Raw genomic sequence first — 17,550 nt, forward strand, 5'->3', positions numbered from 1 at the left:
TACAAAAAAGTCTGGGAACTTATTGAAGGCATCTTGTAGGTTAGTTCAGCAATCAGTTTCTAAAAACTGTCAAATACTCGCCAGCATTAAAAACTGACGTTAAACCGAATATGATGATCTTATTGCCTGAACTTTAACTTGCTGCTACCAGATCAGACTGTCTGAAGATATTGGCTTCCTGACCTAAAATGCACTAAACACTGATGTTATTGTTTGTTTGTTTTTTTGTTGTTGTTTATTTATTTATTTTTTTTTGCTTTTCCTTTTGCAAAATTTAATTATGTTCTTTCAAAGCCTTAAACAAAAACCACAATGTCCTCAACAAAACAAGCAAACCAAACACCATGGATAAACATTTGAAAATATAAAGAACTTGAAGCATAAAACTTTTACCAAAATAACTGAATTTGACATTAAATAATTCAAAAAACAATTGATATGCCGTAAACTAAATCAAATTAACTTTTATAACACAGAAAAATCAGAGATAAATTCTTTCAAAATATCCATTGATGTTGTGTGACAGACAGACAAACATATGTAGAAAGTAACAGAAATAAGATGTGTCCATTCAATATGCATATGACAGACCAAACGACTACCACAGAAAACGTCATATTATTTGGATTCATCGGCTGCTGTTCTAATTTTCCCAACATTTCGGTCGATGTAACATCTGACCTTGTGGTGTGTTTTGTGGAACTCGGGGACAGTCCATCTGACACCAAGAGAGTTTTCAGAAGCGATTCAACTCTCTGAAAACAGCTTGGATGAGTCAAGCTCCCTACAAAAAAAATTATGATTAAGAACTTCGTATATGAGATCCCATACAAATATGGAAAACTATACAAAGGTGAGTCATGTCGTCCACTAAAGTAAGGTTAGAAGAACATTGAAAAGATGTAATATGTGCAGATTGAAAAGTCAAGTATGGCTGACCATATACGGAGGGAAAAGGGAAATCATCCGCCCTTTATGGCACGAAGTAAAAAAATGACTTTATTAATGTTTCATATTCGTTTCAGTTCTCTAAATATATTACTACTACTACTACTACTACTGATACTACTAATATTAATACATACTGATAATAATAAATAATGATAATAATATAGAGGTATTATCATTATCTATCTATACACATATAAAGTTGAGTTTTTTTCTCGCTCTGACTTTGATATTAAAAGCCTAGTTTTTCTATTTAAAAAATTATTAAAACGAATTCTTAATATACTCAGTCATGGATATGCGAGCCACTACACGAATAAAACCTAATTTGCATATTCCTTTAAAAAAACAAGCGTTTATTAATTACTAATTCATTTTTCATGTTTTCTTATTAGATGATTGGTTTCATTTCACTATTATGCATAGTTTCTACATTCTGCATAGTAGCAGAGAATTTAACATGTAAACGGTCTACAATTCTGAATTTTTGAAATGAGGGCTGATTGTTTGTATTACTTGCTTTGATCGGACTATTGTTCTCATTTTCAGTGTTATTTGTGCAATATTTCAATAGCCTCCGACCTTTGTCAGGCATGTTGCTCGCCATCTTGAAAAAGAAACGAGAAAAGTTACTTGCTCCATAGACAGGTTTGTATTGTTGGAGTTGATTTTGTTTTTTTTCGCTGTGGTTTTGTGTGTGTGAAAAAATAATTTGATTGACAAAGGTAGGTAACTCTAATAAAGTTTGGCAGGAGATTATCTCCTTTTTAACACTGAAACTTTAAGGAGGGTGTTGTACAATTCTTGTATTTTTTTCTTATATAATTAGAGGTTCCCATATACTGCTGATCTCTATGCTTAGTCTGCTTAGAAATGTTCCTTTTTTTAGCGTATGTGCTGCTCCTTTAAGTCGTCTATTCATTTACATACCTGTCACTTATTTTAACCTCGTTCCATAAAGGGAGGTGTGTTCCTTTTTCTTTCCATATGTGATCAGCTAAGAGAGAAAAGATGAAATGTAGTATTAGAACAGATACTACCCAATGTTCCTAGCAAAAAAGCTTTTGTTTAAAAAGTCATCTTTTTTTTACGTGGGAGGCAGCAATTATTAAGGCCTGGAGATCACTTGAGGATAGGGTTAATGAATGTAAAGTGATCAGTGAGACATGGTTGATAGTGGTGGAAATTAGGTAGAATTTGATTATTTAAAGGAACGGCTCAAAAAGAACTAGTTTACATTGGACTTGAAAACAACCGTGTTGTAGTCAGCTACAAAGCAGTCCTGAAGTATAGAATTCCAGGAAAGAAACTTTGTTCATGAAATTTGTGTTTAGATTTAGGAACAGATAGAGAATAAGGAAGACTGTTGACAGTTGTTGTAGAAGACGAGTGTTTGTTGGAAATGTTTTGCAAGGGGTCATATATGAAAGCTCAGTTGAGCATATGTCATAAAAATAACAACAGAGCAGAGAGAGACTGCGGGAAAGAGATTACAAGGAGGAGAAAAAGACATCTTACTAGATTTCGAAGCTGATTTTGATTTAAAAACGGCATTTAAATTATCAAATAATATAATTAGACAAATTCCAAATGCCCTTTCTGATTCTTTTTACAATTAATATTTCTGCGGATGATACGTATTATTCAAATAGTAACGATTTCTTTGTTCGTCAGGGCTGTTATATTCACACTGCTTTGAGTGGTGTAAATTCTAATCGTCTTTGCGTTCTGGTGCTACCAGATCAGGCTGTTTGGAGATACTGGCTTCCTGATCAAAAATGCACCAAACATTGATCTTATTGCTTTTTTTCCCCTCCCTCTCCCTTTGCAAAACTCAATCATGTTCTGCAAAGTCAAAAACAACAATTTTCCTTTATTGGAATCTTTTGCATATTTATTTATTTGCGGACTCATCTTCACAGTTGTTTTTGTTTCACCACGTTTCAGCCAACTCATCCTCTGACCTTCTTCAGGTGGTTAACTGTGACGGATAGGAATGCTAAGTCTTTTAACTGTATTCTCACTAATTACTACCTTCCATAGTTGTTGTTGTCTCACCACATTTTGGCCAACTAATCCTCAGGCCTGCTTTGGGTAGGATCGAAACTGCTATGTTCAAACATTGCTCACCTAGAACCGTAGAGATTCAATGCCTCTACCCACTGCGCAATGTGCCAGAGGATTAGTTAGCGGAAACGTGGTAAAACAATAATCATTGTGAAGATGAAGATAACAGTCGGCAAATAAATAATTTTCCTTTACAAAATAATCAAACTAAATGAATAAATATTTGAAGATATAAGGAACTTGAAGTCTAAAAGCTTTTTTTCAAAATTACTGGATTTGACATTGAATAATCCAAAAATGGTTGATACGCCACTAAACAAAGCAACCCAATCAACCTTGCATCTTCTAGACCCTGGCGGCCTAATACTCGTACTTGGAAATCTTTATTTCAAAACCTGGCACCTGTACTGAAGTTCAAACTAAGCCCTTTATTTAATCTAATGGGTGGATTGTTCCCATTCCATTAGCCACAAACGGATAGAAGTATTAATTTAAGTTATTCTTAGCTATTAAATCTATATTCCTATAAATCTGTTCTTTTATTTTATTTTATTTTTTTGTGTGTGTGTGTGTGTGTGTGTGTGCATTGATATTTATATTAAAAACTCTTTTTTCTATTTATTTAATTATTTATTTGCTTCGCCACTGAGTAAATTAGGCACAAGGCTGCTTTTTAATGTGGAGAGTGAGGGGAGGGGGACCAGTTCCCCTGAGAGGGAACTGGATAGTGACAATTGGTATGAAGGGTTTTCCTTACATTGACCAAAACTGATTGCTCAAGAGCAATGGTCTGATATACGGGGTTGCCCCCACATATAACTTTGATTGCAGTATCTGCCGGAACAGATACTACACTTTGATAACAGAAAAAAGATCTTGGCCCGAAGGCTAAGAAGAAAAAAAGGCGAGCCTTTTTTCTATTTATTTAAAAAGAAAATACAACTTTCTTATGTATGGGTCGTGAAATTGCATTCACTAGTTAATTTGCATATTCTTTTAAACATTCATTTTAATTAATTCCCTACTAGTTTGTTTCGGCTTTCTCATGAGATGATAATCTTTAGTTGTTACGTGTAATTATATTCATGCGGATATTCTACATGATTTATACTTGCGTCATATTTGCATAAAAAGATTATAGTAAACACAAAACTTTTTCCATTTATATTTATGTACACGTATATATTTTTATTTAAAAAATTTTGCCTACAAAACCCCTCCTAGACTTCATATATAAGGTATTTTGCATCCATGCGGTACTTTATATTTGGGTTTTAGCCTGGGAAAATCAATACAAAGGTGTGAAAATTAGAAAAAAATGAAATTTGTCAGGTGAGGTCGAATGCCGGTATTACGAATATGCATGCATAAAATAGTAGCTATTGATTCATGTTTAAATTTTATCTTTGCAGCAAACATATATTCATAGATCAGTCATTAACCAGACAATAAAATAAGGTGTAAGCTAAACGTTTTGGTTTCGATCGTCAGTGGTGGCGCACAAGTTATTTTTTAACTTTTTAAATCCTTACTATATATTGAGTCTAATGTATATAATAATAAATACAAAATCTGCATTAATCAAAATATCATATTTAAGCATATTTTATGACTGGGCAATGCCGGGCGCCCTATTAGTAATTAATAAATTGGATTAAATAAAGGGTTCAGCTCAAAATACTGTGCAGGTTTCCCAAATTTGGGATAAAAATTTTCAAGTTCCAAAAGACATACATAAAGATGGTCGGAAGTTACATTGACCGAAATATAGCAAGCAAGATGAGAATACAAGGGAGACACCACTTATCAAGGCTCGAAGGCCAATCAAGAATAAAGGTTAATGGGTGTACAAGAGTCATCAAGACAACAGTATAGTCATCGTTAGTAGTGGAAATTTGGTATCATTTGATTAAGGCCACGGCTCAGCAAGAACTTGTTTACATTGGACCTGAAAACAATCCTATTGTAGTCAGCTGGAAAGCAAGCAAGCGGAACAGAGTTCCACAGGCAGTTCTAAGAAAGGAGCTTTGTTCATGGAATGCACATTTAGATTTAGGTACCAGACAGAGAGTGGGGAAAATGTTTATAGGAGTTGTAGCTAGTCGAATGCGTTTTATGAAAGTTTGACAAGTGGGGACCATAGATTGGAGCTCAGATGAACAGTCGCCATGAAAATAACGACAGAGCAGAGACAGGCTAGCAACGTCTCTTCTGTGAGAAAGAGGTTGCAGGGAAGAGAAAAGAGCATAACTCACCAGGTTTCAAAGTCGGTTTTGAACTCTGCCAAGGCAACATAAGAGGCTCCAAGCAGCACCTACCCAGATCTTCTTCTTCTTCTTCTTCTTCTTCTTCTATTCATTTGACGTCATGTTTCTCTAGTCCAGAGGTGGTATTTACATCCTTCCCACCGCAAGAAGATGTGACACAAGGTCAGAAAGTAGAGAAGAGTCAAGACAGCACCCCTAAAGGAATAGCACTCTGGCTTATTAAACATTGCCTCGGTAACCCTGTCAGCATTCCTCAGAAGGGACGCCTCAGGTAGTAAACAATAAACTTACTTCACACAAAAACCAGGAGGCAAACGAACAGAGAGGGTGAACCTCCTAGAACTGCATAGGACAGTCGTTCCTCAGTCAACAGAGAAAAAGCCGTTTCAAACATCAAACATGGCATATAATCTGTTGGTAAGCTGAAGTAATTCCGGGCAGATCAAAGGTTTTTTGAAAGTTCATTCTTCAATCCTCATAGTTTAGCGGATAAACTGTCTTCAAATTCCTCATTTTAAAAATTCCTGACCATACACAAACTAGAAGGTCATCCAATGTTGCTCAGTTATTAAATACACTTAAATATGATATTTTAATTTATGCAGATTTCATATTTATTATTATAGAGCAAATTTTCTATTCATTAGTGATTTCAATAGTTAAAATATAAGACTTGAGTGCCATCAGTTAGAATTGAAACCAAAACATGTTGCTTTCCAGTGTTATTCGTTACATCTGAGATAAGTTTCATTTTTCTTTTCAATTTTGACCCCTTAGCTACTATTTTTCTGACTAAAAAACAAACTGATTTTGTTTCACAGGACTGAATATCCCACATATCAACTTTCAAGTCTGCGGTTCAAGAATTGACAGAGTAGTTTGGTAGAGACCGTTCCACAGACAAACAGACAAGGCCACTTTTATATATAGAGATAATGTTTCTTTTTTTATGTTGTGTTTCCCTAGTCAAGAGGTGTTATTTATTTCCTTCCCTATACTTTCCACTACACATGTCAATTGAACTTATATTAGGTAGAATACTTATTATTGTAATTTTTTAATAGAGAGTAGACAATGCATTGTGGATGTGTTATCGGCAGCTCCCGTAACTCTCAATACTCCTAATTTGTCATTCAGTCTTTATGAGTAATTTTTCTTACAAAAGGAGAAGAAAAAGCTGTATTCTAGGTCGGCAGTAATATTGCGTGAGCAGTCACCTGAGATGTTAGAAATTTTCTATTTCTTTCCTTATAGCCATCTCACTAATAAAGGTACTGGAGGTAAACGTTTTAACTGGACTGACGTTATGCACCTGATAGAAAGGGATGTGAACCTTGGATTAACCACTAAGGAGGTCATCCTATCAGTAGGTGCAAAGTCCTGAGGCTGCTGTATTGCCATTTGGTGAACGGATTCTGGCCATGCAGTAGCATCTAGTGAAACTTCTTAATGCCATATTAGTGGGTAATTGTTACGGCTTTACCTTATCATAGGCTACAAAAAAAATATTTGTTTGTTTCTTTTTTCCCTTACTTTCCCTCTCGGCCCTGCTCTAAAGTCTGTTGACTTGTTCAACAACTCCCAAAACTCCATCATGAAAAGTCTCCAGAAAAAATACACAAGTCCAGAACTCCAACTTTCAATGTAGACCCCCACTACCATGTCTCATTCTCCAACATCAGCGGTCTATATTCCAACCTTCCAGATGTTGAAATCCAATAACAGGAGGATACCAAATCAGACTTATTATTCCTAAGCGAAACTGGCATTGGACCAACTATTTCCCTAGGTGAGTTTGTAATTAAAGGATACTCTAATTTAACATCAAAATCTTACCCCAAAAATCGCCATGGAATATGTGCCTACAATAGAGATAGCTTTCCATGTGATACGGACATCTCCAGAAATGACCAAATTACCCTATATATACTTCCAGGTTGCACTTGCTTACACCACTGCATTTATATTTGCCCTCTATCGCCCTCACAAAAGTGGAGTTACTATCTTTAAAAGCATATCTGACAAAATTGACCACATCCTGTTTGCTCATCCTTCGGCTAACGTTCACGTCTGTGGAGACTTTAATGTTCACAACCTGGAATGTTTAGCCCACTTAAACAAGACAAGAGGAGGTTCTATCATGATTTCTCCATTGATTCTGACCTAATTCAGATTGTTCACAAACCCACGTCTTTTTCACACAACTTGGCTTGAGCTATATTTGTCCTCTATTCTGTCTATCTTCCGACCACTTGGTTGTCTCAGTCAAGATTAAAACAAAATGTAATAAGTCCTTTGACGTCCATCTCCATCTTACAGTATATCAATACTCTATGGCTGATTAGGATAGCTTTCATACATTGATATCAGATATACCTCTGCATTCCATGTTTGAAAAAAATGTGTCATCTATAGTATCAGACCTGAGAGAATGGTTAATTGTAAGTATAGACTGCTTCATACTCTCCAAAAATTTCAGAAAAACCTAGCAGCCAGCCGTGGTTTTCTCCAGAATGTGCTGCTGCCATTGCACACAAAAATCACTTTTTCCATTGCTTCCAATGTAATAGATGTACTGAGACTAAAGCCGCCTTCCGGGCTGTCAGTAACCACTGTAAAAGAGTAATAACGAATGTGAGAGAATTGTATGCACAGTCTGTCAAGTGCAAAGTAGCTGAGTAGCAGCTTTGTTCTCACAAATTTTGGCAAATAACAAACAGGGTCCTAAACAGAAGCATATGCTCTATCCCAACCATCATCCATGGACCTGAAGTAATCTCGTCAGCATCTGAAAAAAAAAAAACTCTTTGCCAAGAACTTTGTAGTTAATTCAACCCTATGTGATCAAGGCCACCAACCCTCATTATTTCTTCCTGTAGCTGAAAACATACAAATATTTGTGCGTGATGTTGTCAAACTAATCAAAAACCTTAATTCTGGTAAAGCAACTGGCCCTGGTGGCATTATAGAGCTGAAGAAGCTTCAACTAGAACTAGCTCCCATAAAGCTGTTTAAGTGTTGTCTCAAGGAGAATTGCTCTCAAACACGCTAGAAAACCTCATCAGTATGCCCCATAGTTAAAAATTCAGGTGATTGATCATCTTCCTCTCAGTACAGACTAATAAATCTCCTGTGCGTCATGAGTAAGTTGCTGAAATCTGTGTTAAATAGTAAAGTAGTCAACCACCTCAGCAAAAACAACATCCTCAGTGACATGCAATATGGTTTCTGTTCTGCTAGATCTACAGCAGATTTGCTAACAGTTATATCTCGTATGATTAGTGAATCTCTGGATGGAGACTTCATTTCTCAGGCAATTGCATATCAAAGGCCTATGATAGAGTATGGCATAAAGGTCTACACCACAAGATCTCCAGCTACGCTATAGCTGGAAATGTCTTCTCAATTATTAAATCGTTTCTCTCTGACAGGTTGAAGGGCAAAAATCAGAAGCTCACAGTATTAATGCTGGAGTCTCTCAGTGGTCCAGTCTCTCTTCCTAATCTACATCAATGATTTCCCAAATCACATCCTAAGATCATTCGTAGACATTTATGCTAAGTTGACTACCATCTATAGCAACACTTCAAAGGGCATAAATGACTAAGTTCTTTCTGATTCTCTCTCCTCTGATCTTGAGCACGTTGTGTAATGGGGAAAGAGGTGGCTGGTCAATATTAATTCATCTAAAACCAAACTTCTATCTTTATATCATTAATGCTCTGATCCCTTTCTGGCATCAATTGAAATGAATGGCTTTCATCTTGGAGAGGCTCCATGTTTTGACAAGCTTCTGGGTCTGATCTTTACTTCTGATCTGAAATGGAACACATTCATCAAATCTGTTGCCAAGGCTACTGGGAAAATGGTGGGATCATTCTATCGCTCTGGAAGATATCCCTTCTGATGCTATTACCTACCTGGATAAAAGCCAAGTATGTCCAAGGATGGAGTACTGCTGCCACATCTGGGAAGGAGTTGTTAGAAGCACCTTATACTGCCTTGGCAGAGTTCAAAACAGACTTCATAGCCTAGTTGGGGATGCTGTTTTCTCTTCTCTGCAACTTCTTTCCCACAGAAGAGACGTTGCGAGCTTGTCTTTGCTTTATCATAATTTCCATGGCAAATGTTTGACTGAGCTCCAATCTATGGTTCCTCCTTGCCAGACTATCATGAAAAACACTGGTCTAACTGAAACCACTATCAATAATTTCCCCATCTGTGCCTAAACATAAACGTACATTCCATGAACAAAGATTCTTTCTTTGAACTGCATGCTTGTGGAACTCTGTTCCATTTGCTTGCTTTCTAGCTGACTACAATATGGTCATATTCAAGTCCAACATGTACAAATTCTTGATGAGCTGTCCCCTTAAGTAATCGAATTTACAAAATTTCTACTACTAATGATTACTACAATATTGTTCGGTTGACTACTGTACACTTATTAACCCTTATTCTCGAGTGGCCTCTGGGGCTTGATAAATGGTGATTCCTTTGTAAAAAAAAACAAAAAAACAAAAAACAAAACATTTGATATAATGTATGTTATTAAGATTAGATGTGAACTTGTGGCTGAGTGGAAAAAGGTATTAACAATCACTTCTAAGTCGCAGTCTTCTAGAGGTACAATGTTCAATCCTTACTACAGGCTATAATAAAAAAGAATAATTTAATAATTAGCATGTCTATCTGGCCAAAAATATCCAGTGGATTAAATAAAGTGTACAGTTTGAAATCCCATATAAGATCCTGAATTTGACAGAAAGATCTTCACACTCCAAAGATGCGCATGAAAAGGTCAGAAAACCTATGGTGTAATGGATAAAGTACTAAATAAAAATTCAATTCTGAGTGACACTTTTCTGGAGGATGAAGGTTCAATCGTCAGTGTTAGGCAATAGCAAGGGTACAGTTGAGTATTACTTAATATTTCTATCCATTCATGGCTGACTGAATAAGAACATGCAAACCCCATGGATTAAATAAATGAGTTCAACAGAAAGATTGCAGAGTTTGCAAATATACACGTGAAGATGGTCAGTGGTTACATAGGCCGAAACTTTGCAAACGTTGCAAGACTTGTTATTCCAAGATTTATTATTATAGATGAGAAGAGTCGTCGGAATAATCAAAATAATAGTTCAGAATTTAGAATTGAATCCTTATACTAAATTGTATAATAGGCACTACCACCACACCACCACCACCACATCATCATCACGGAGTCATCATCATCATCATCACTACTGTTGAGTAATTAACATTGTTAAACGTTAATTAGTTATTATCTATCTATTTGTCTATCTATTTATCTATCTATTCAATGATATTCTTAAAATAGTTTTATTGGGAGTTATTTATTGTTTATAGAATTAAGTGTAGCAATGGGGTTTTTTTTTATTATTATTACATTTTCACCCCAAACAAGGCAAATTGCCACTTTGATGTAGGGGGCTACTATCAGGGGCAACAACTACTGGGGTACTATGTAGGGATTTGGGCAGTAAGATGTCTGTTCACGTTACACTTGAACTTCTGCACGTCAGTACTGTTGGGGAAGCAGGGATCTGGAATGGAATTCCAAAGTCTAGCGGTTCTGGGGAAGAAACTATTGGAGTAAAAAGATCTTTTATATCTAGGGATCTCTACAGTGTGGGGGTGGGATTTAGTAGCCTGTTGGGTTTGTCGAAGGTGACGTCGTGGGGGCACAAGTGATTGCAGTTCGTCAGAGCATTCACCACTAAATTACTTGTAGAAAAGGCAGAGGGATGCAACATTTAGTCGATGGGACAGAGGCTGAAGCTTAGATGCCAGTTCAGGGCCTATCTGGTTTGCGACTCTCTTTTGAACCTTGTCAAGGAGCGAGAGACTAGTAACAGATGCACCAGCCCAGATGTAACAGCAATACTCCATACATGGGCGAATGGTGGCCTTATAGAGGTACAGGATACTTTCGGGTGTTAGTAGTTGTCTAGCACAGTAGAGAGAGCCCACCTTTCTTGCAGCGGCCCTGGCAATGCCTTCAATGTAATTGTTCCAACTCATGTTTCCTGTGAACGTTAGGCCAAGGAGTTTGAAAGATGTACTCTCAGATAAAGAGTCGTTGGCCATTGCTATAGGTGGTAGAGATGGTTTCTTGTAATTATTGAATAAAACTAGTTTAGTCTTGGCAGCATTGAACGCGACCAACCACTTTTGTCCCCATTCCACCATAGATTGGAGGTCTTTCTCTAGTGTTTCTGTCATTTCTTTAGAAATGTGTTCATTCGTCTTCCTGTCGTGCCTGCCATAGAGTGTAGTGTCATCAGCATATATACCCATCTCAGAGGCAATTTTGTCGGGGAGGTCATTTATGAATATCAGGAACAATAAAGGTCCAAGGATAGAACCCTGGGGCACTCCCGCATTTATATCATATTGTTTAGATGTACGACCGTCGAGGACAACCTGGATTTTTCTCTTATCTAAGAAGGATTTAATTATGTTAAGTATTCTACCAGTGATACCGTATGATCTAATTTTCCTGAGGAGACCCTCATGCCATACCCTGTCATTTCCCTCCATGCAACGCATGTCCTCAACCCTCATTGGCTAAGCGGACTCATTTTAGCTGATATGTTTATATAAATTAGCTAGTTTAAATATAAACAAAATAACTATGGCAGGCAGACGTCGAAAGATCACACATAAAGGATATGTGTGCTTTTGAATGATGACGTAACAGAACTGAGGTCAGAGGTCGGGAGGTTTAGAGTCAACAGTTGGAGTTTGATCACCAGAGTTGGGGTCTAGTCACACAGGTGAATAGACGTACTTGACGGCCAGGAAGTGGGATGGGAGAAGAAGAAACATGTAGAAGAAATGCAGACCCTGTGAAACCATTTGAGACAACCGAAATAAATTTATATTATAAAAGTATAAGGTGTTGTTCTTGTGGGTTTTACAAAAAGAAAAAAACATATCTCAATTGGATGATGCTGGTCGTTTCATGGTTGCATCACGGAGCTCAGCAACTGAAGATACAAGAACTCAAGGAAAAAGGTATGAAGCATCTATTATTCTTCTTATATATGAACTGCAAAATATACCTGTGACTCCGTATACACGTCAGTATCATATCCTCCTGGCTAAACAATAATACATACGATTTATACGTTTAATACAGATGTTATAAGAAAATATCATTAACAAAATATCAGACCCAACATATAACACTACCACATCATCATCATCATCATCATCTTTTTAACATGTCATGTGTTGAACAGTTTCAGAATTTGAATTTCAAACTAACTTACCTCTGGCTATGTCTTTATTTATCCCTCTTTCTCTTAAGTTCATCCTTATCACTTTCACTCAACATTTCATTTGGTCCTTTTTCTGGAAACTGAACTTACTACCTCAGTAACCCAAATGCCTTCGTTTATTCTTTGGAGTCTTCTGTTCTTCACAAATCTCCCTATATTCTAATGTAATCTTCCTCTGAGCACAACGTAACTAAACCTGTTTTTTTTTTTTTAAATTTGCATTAAACATCCGTTGTATCATTCTCATATCATTTCCCTCCATGCAACGCATGTCCTCAACCCTCATTGGCTAAGCGGACTCATCGCTTTGTTGTGAATGGTGATAAACTCCATGTTAGTAATGGTAGATGTTCTCTGAATTATCCCATCAACTCCTAACTCTTGTAATTAAATTAGCACCCGCTCCTCCATCTGTTCCTGTGATGTCAACATGCTAGCAAAGCATCTGAACGACTTGAACAGCTTCTCCACGCCTGAGTTTTCATCCATTTCATTGTCTTACATTTCTTGCATACAAACTTATTATCCCCTCTTAATCTACAACTATTTGTTTCATGGAGTTTTTTAGATGAGGATTGATAATTTGTATTATCTGAATTGTTTGGACTGCTATTCTCATGTCCGTTGTTATTCTTACAACGTTTCGACGCTCTTTCCATTTTAAAAGAATATCACACAATTTGAATTCTTACAGCTACGGTTGGTTCCTTTTTCCGTTTCACCATTCACTAAGAGCATCCATTTTGAAGTTACACCTGAAGAAGGTCGGAGGTTACATTGACTGAAACGTTGTGAGAATAACAACCAAGATGAGAAGACTAACCCGAACAATCAAAATAATATAAATCCTCAGTCCTGTTCTCAAAAATTCAGAAACATTTTAACTCGAATATAAAAAAGCTAAAAAGGCTTGACGCTCTTTCGTTTAAAAAACAAACATTACACAGTTTGGTTAGAAAAAAAATAACAAAAATATTATTTTTTTCTTTTTCGTCAATAACATCAATTTTAAAGTTACACCCGAAGAAGATCGGAGGTTACATCGACCGAAACGTGGTAAAATAACAAACATCACACAATTTGGTTACAAAAAAAAAAAATAACAAAAACATTATTTTTTCTTTTTCACCAATAACATCAATTGTAAAGTTACACCTAAAGAAGATCGGAGGTTACATCGACCGAAACGTGGTAAAATAACAACCAAAGTGAGAATAGTAGTCCGAAAATTATAAATATTACAAACTACCAGTATTTATTTACCTTTTCTCTAGGAGGCTAGACATCAGGCCAGGTGCATGTTTTGATAAAAGTTTCTGTGGAACAAACTGGATTCGAACTTTGCACGTTTCAGTCCTAGTTATTAACCACTTAGCCATCGTCTCCATTAAAATAAAGCATAGTATAAAAAGGCATAGTTTTAAAGTTTAATATTTGTGATAAACAAAATACAGATGTCTGTAGGGGGAGATACTATAGGCATATCTCCACCTACTAATTGTTAGGAATCTCTGGTCCTCCCTCGCCAATCTTTCAGGAAAAACACCCGTCTAGCTGAATCCACTGTGAAAAATTTCCCCCACTCTTTATCTGTGCCTAAATCAAAACGTGGATTCCATGAACAAAGCTTCTTTCTTAGAACTGCACGCCTGTGGAACTCTGTTCCGTCTGCCTGCTTCCCACCTGACTACAACTTGGATGTCTTCAAGTCCAACGTTAACAAATTCCTAATGAACCGCCCCCTTAAGTAAACACTTCATCAAATCTCCACACTAACGTACTGTACTTGCAATAACCTTTATCCCTGAGTGGCTTCCGGGCCTTGATAAGTGGTGACCACCGTGTAAAAAAAAAAAAAAGTGGGGGAAAAAAGAGAAAATGGAGTAAAACAAAAGAAAGGGGAAATGGGTTTATCAGCGAAACAATACGGAGGAAGTTGTTCACCAAGGCACACAAAAGAAAGTTGAATAGAGTTGTTAATAAAGGTGTGGCGAAGAAAAGACCGAACATAAAAGGCAGATCGATTTAGAACCAGTTTATCGGTATTTTTAGGTGTGGCCGTGAATTTTGCGATAGTTAGGAACAGTTTACAGACAAGTTGAGGACAGTGCCCGGTTGACGACAGTTGAATGCTGGTTGTAGTTCAGAGCAGATGAGGAAATGAATTGATTATCTGATGACAGGGAGACCTCGATAGACTTTTACATATGATGGTGTCACCCCCCCCCCCAGTGCAACTGATCCTTGCAGAATATGTCGGAGTTTGTGTTTCTTTTTGTTTTTCTTGATTTTATTTTTATACTTGTGAGCGAGTGCACCCCCCACCCTCGACAGACGTCAGTATATGAGAGACGACGACACGGTCACAGGAGAAGAAGACCCTGGAAACAACGTTGGGGTCAACGGCGATTGTCGAGCAGGTGAGCACGTAGTTCGATCACACAGGGGGAAAAAAAAGTAGTGTTGACCTTAGATGACCTTAGACTTTGAAATTAGGTGAAAATCGAAAATTTTAGAAATGTTTTTAGAGAGAATGAATTTTCGTATTAAAAAAAAGATGCTGAAGATGGATAGAACGATGTAGATGGAATGGGTGGGTGCGAAGAGATGGATGAAGAAGTTAATTAAGATAAAAGAATAGCGATAAAGATGGGGTGTAATGGGGGTGGGTAACGGATGACGACAATGATGATTAAGATGACGGATGTCTCACTGTTCTCGGGGTAACGGAATAAGATAAGAGAATGCTAGACAACGACGGTAGAGCTGCTCTAGATCTCCATGCACACACGCGCGTGCCCTCGTTTGATCATAGTGCGCTAAAACCCCCAGCTTCCCAACCAACAAGCGGCCGCCTTTACTCTCACCATCCTCCCCAGACTGGTGAACCAACTGAGAAGATTCACCTACATCGACAGGGTTAGTAACGGTGTATGTGAAACTGGATACCAAACTGACTATTTCAAAGAGAAGCCACCGTAGGCTCCTCCAAACAAAAACAGCAAATAAAAACATAACAGATGTTGAAGTAAGAGTGCTGTAAAGGTGAGTTTATCTGCACAGAAAAGAAAGAAGCAGACTTTACAGCGATGGGAGTAGAGGTTGAACAAGAGGAGAGGGGGTGGTTTCAGATGCGGGGTAGGTGTATGGGGGTAGGGTGTAAGACTTCAGACAGAAAGACTGAGGGTGGTCGCGAAATGGAAAGATAACATTACGTCAATGTTGACAAAAGCTGAAAGAGAAAATTTGCTGTATTTCTACCTTTGAGTAAATACGACTTTACCTTATTAAATTGTTTTTCTTTTGTTTTTTTTTTGTTTTTTTGTGGGAGGATTAAATCTGAATAGTGTCTCATTTCTTTGAAATCTGCTTTCAGAAAGATTTTTGAAAAATAAATAGATATACAAAAGATTTTTAATTTAAATGTGTCCTTCGGTTGACTGCTTTTGTTCTTACGTAACATCACTTCACCATATATATATATATATATATATATATATATATATATATATATATATATATATATATATATATATATATATATATATATATATATATATATATATATATTATATATACTAGCAGTTCAGCCCGGCTTTGATCGGGCCCTATGTACTGTTCATAATTTTATGTGCATAGGTAAATATATATTAACAAGTTGGACTCATGCCTATATAACCTACATCTAAAATTTCAAGTGTTTGGACCCAAAATTGGCGGAGGAGATTCGTAGAGTCTGCAGAGGTAATTTCTTTCAACTTTGACCACTTGGCAGCCAAATTTTAGCCCCCAACCCGATTAAAACGTTAAAATGTTTAACCCAAAATTGGCTGAATAATTTGCTAGAGACCGCAAAGGTCAAATCTTTTGAACTTCGACCTCTTGGCAGCCACATTTTTGGCCAAGAATCGATGAAAAACTTGCTTTTTGCCTAAATACACTTTATGCAAAATTTCAAACTTTGACCTCAATTTTGACCCCTTAACATTTATTATTTTGGGCTCAAATTAAGTTAAAAAGTTTGATCCATGTCCAAGGAACCTATATCTAAAATTTGAAGTGTTTAAACCCAAAACTGACAGAGGAGTTTGGAAGAGTTTTCAAAGGTCAAATCGTTGAACTTTTACCCCTTGTCAGCCAAATTTCTTGCCGAAAACCGATTTTCCCAAATCTCAATAGCCCTTATGTCAAATGTCAAGTTTGTAGATTGAAAATTGACAGAGTATTTTGGTAGGGAAATGTACACACACACAGACACACACAATTTCACTTTATATATATATATATATATATATATATATATATATATATATATATATATATATGGACTCGAAAACAGCTAGGCCGATTTCTATGAAATTTCACATGAAGGTAATTTATGTGTCTGGGAGTGTTTAGATAGGTTTTGTAAAAGTATCGATAATTGATAATCGAAATAATCCAATGAAAGAAAGAACAAACGATTTTGACCAAAAAACAGCTTAAAATAAGTGTATTCGAGTTTTATTACCACACAAACCGAAAGCCCGATATATAAAATTAAGAGCAGGTTCTTTGATGTGTTCGAAATGAATGTTTCTGTTTAGAGCACAATTGCATTATGGTACTTCACTTTTTCATTTAAAACTTTCATTCAAGCTATTATATATTAAAAATAATTTTATAAAATCAACAATAGGTTCTCTATTGTGCAATGTGGACTAAGTTGCTATGGAGAGGCATGAGAAGCTTCCACTCGGTGCACCGCGAACTGGAGCAGGTAATCAATTGATTTGATTGAAAAATAGGTGATTTAACCGATTTCGACGACAATAAAAATGTGGGAATGTGAAACATTCGTTGATCATCATTCAATCCAGTGTTATTCCGGATTTCCCTGCTAGTGTGTATATATATATATATATATATATATATATATATATATATATATAGTAATAAAATAAGGCTGAAAAATAAAT

This window comes from Euprymna scolopes, chromosome 9, assembly GCF_053919585.1.
Source record: "Euprymna scolopes isolate OS-2025 chromosome 9, ASM5391958v1, whole genome shotgun sequence".
Taxonomy (NCBI): Eukaryota; Metazoa; Mollusca; class Cephalopoda; order Sepiida; family Sepiolidae; genus Euprymna; species Euprymna scolopes.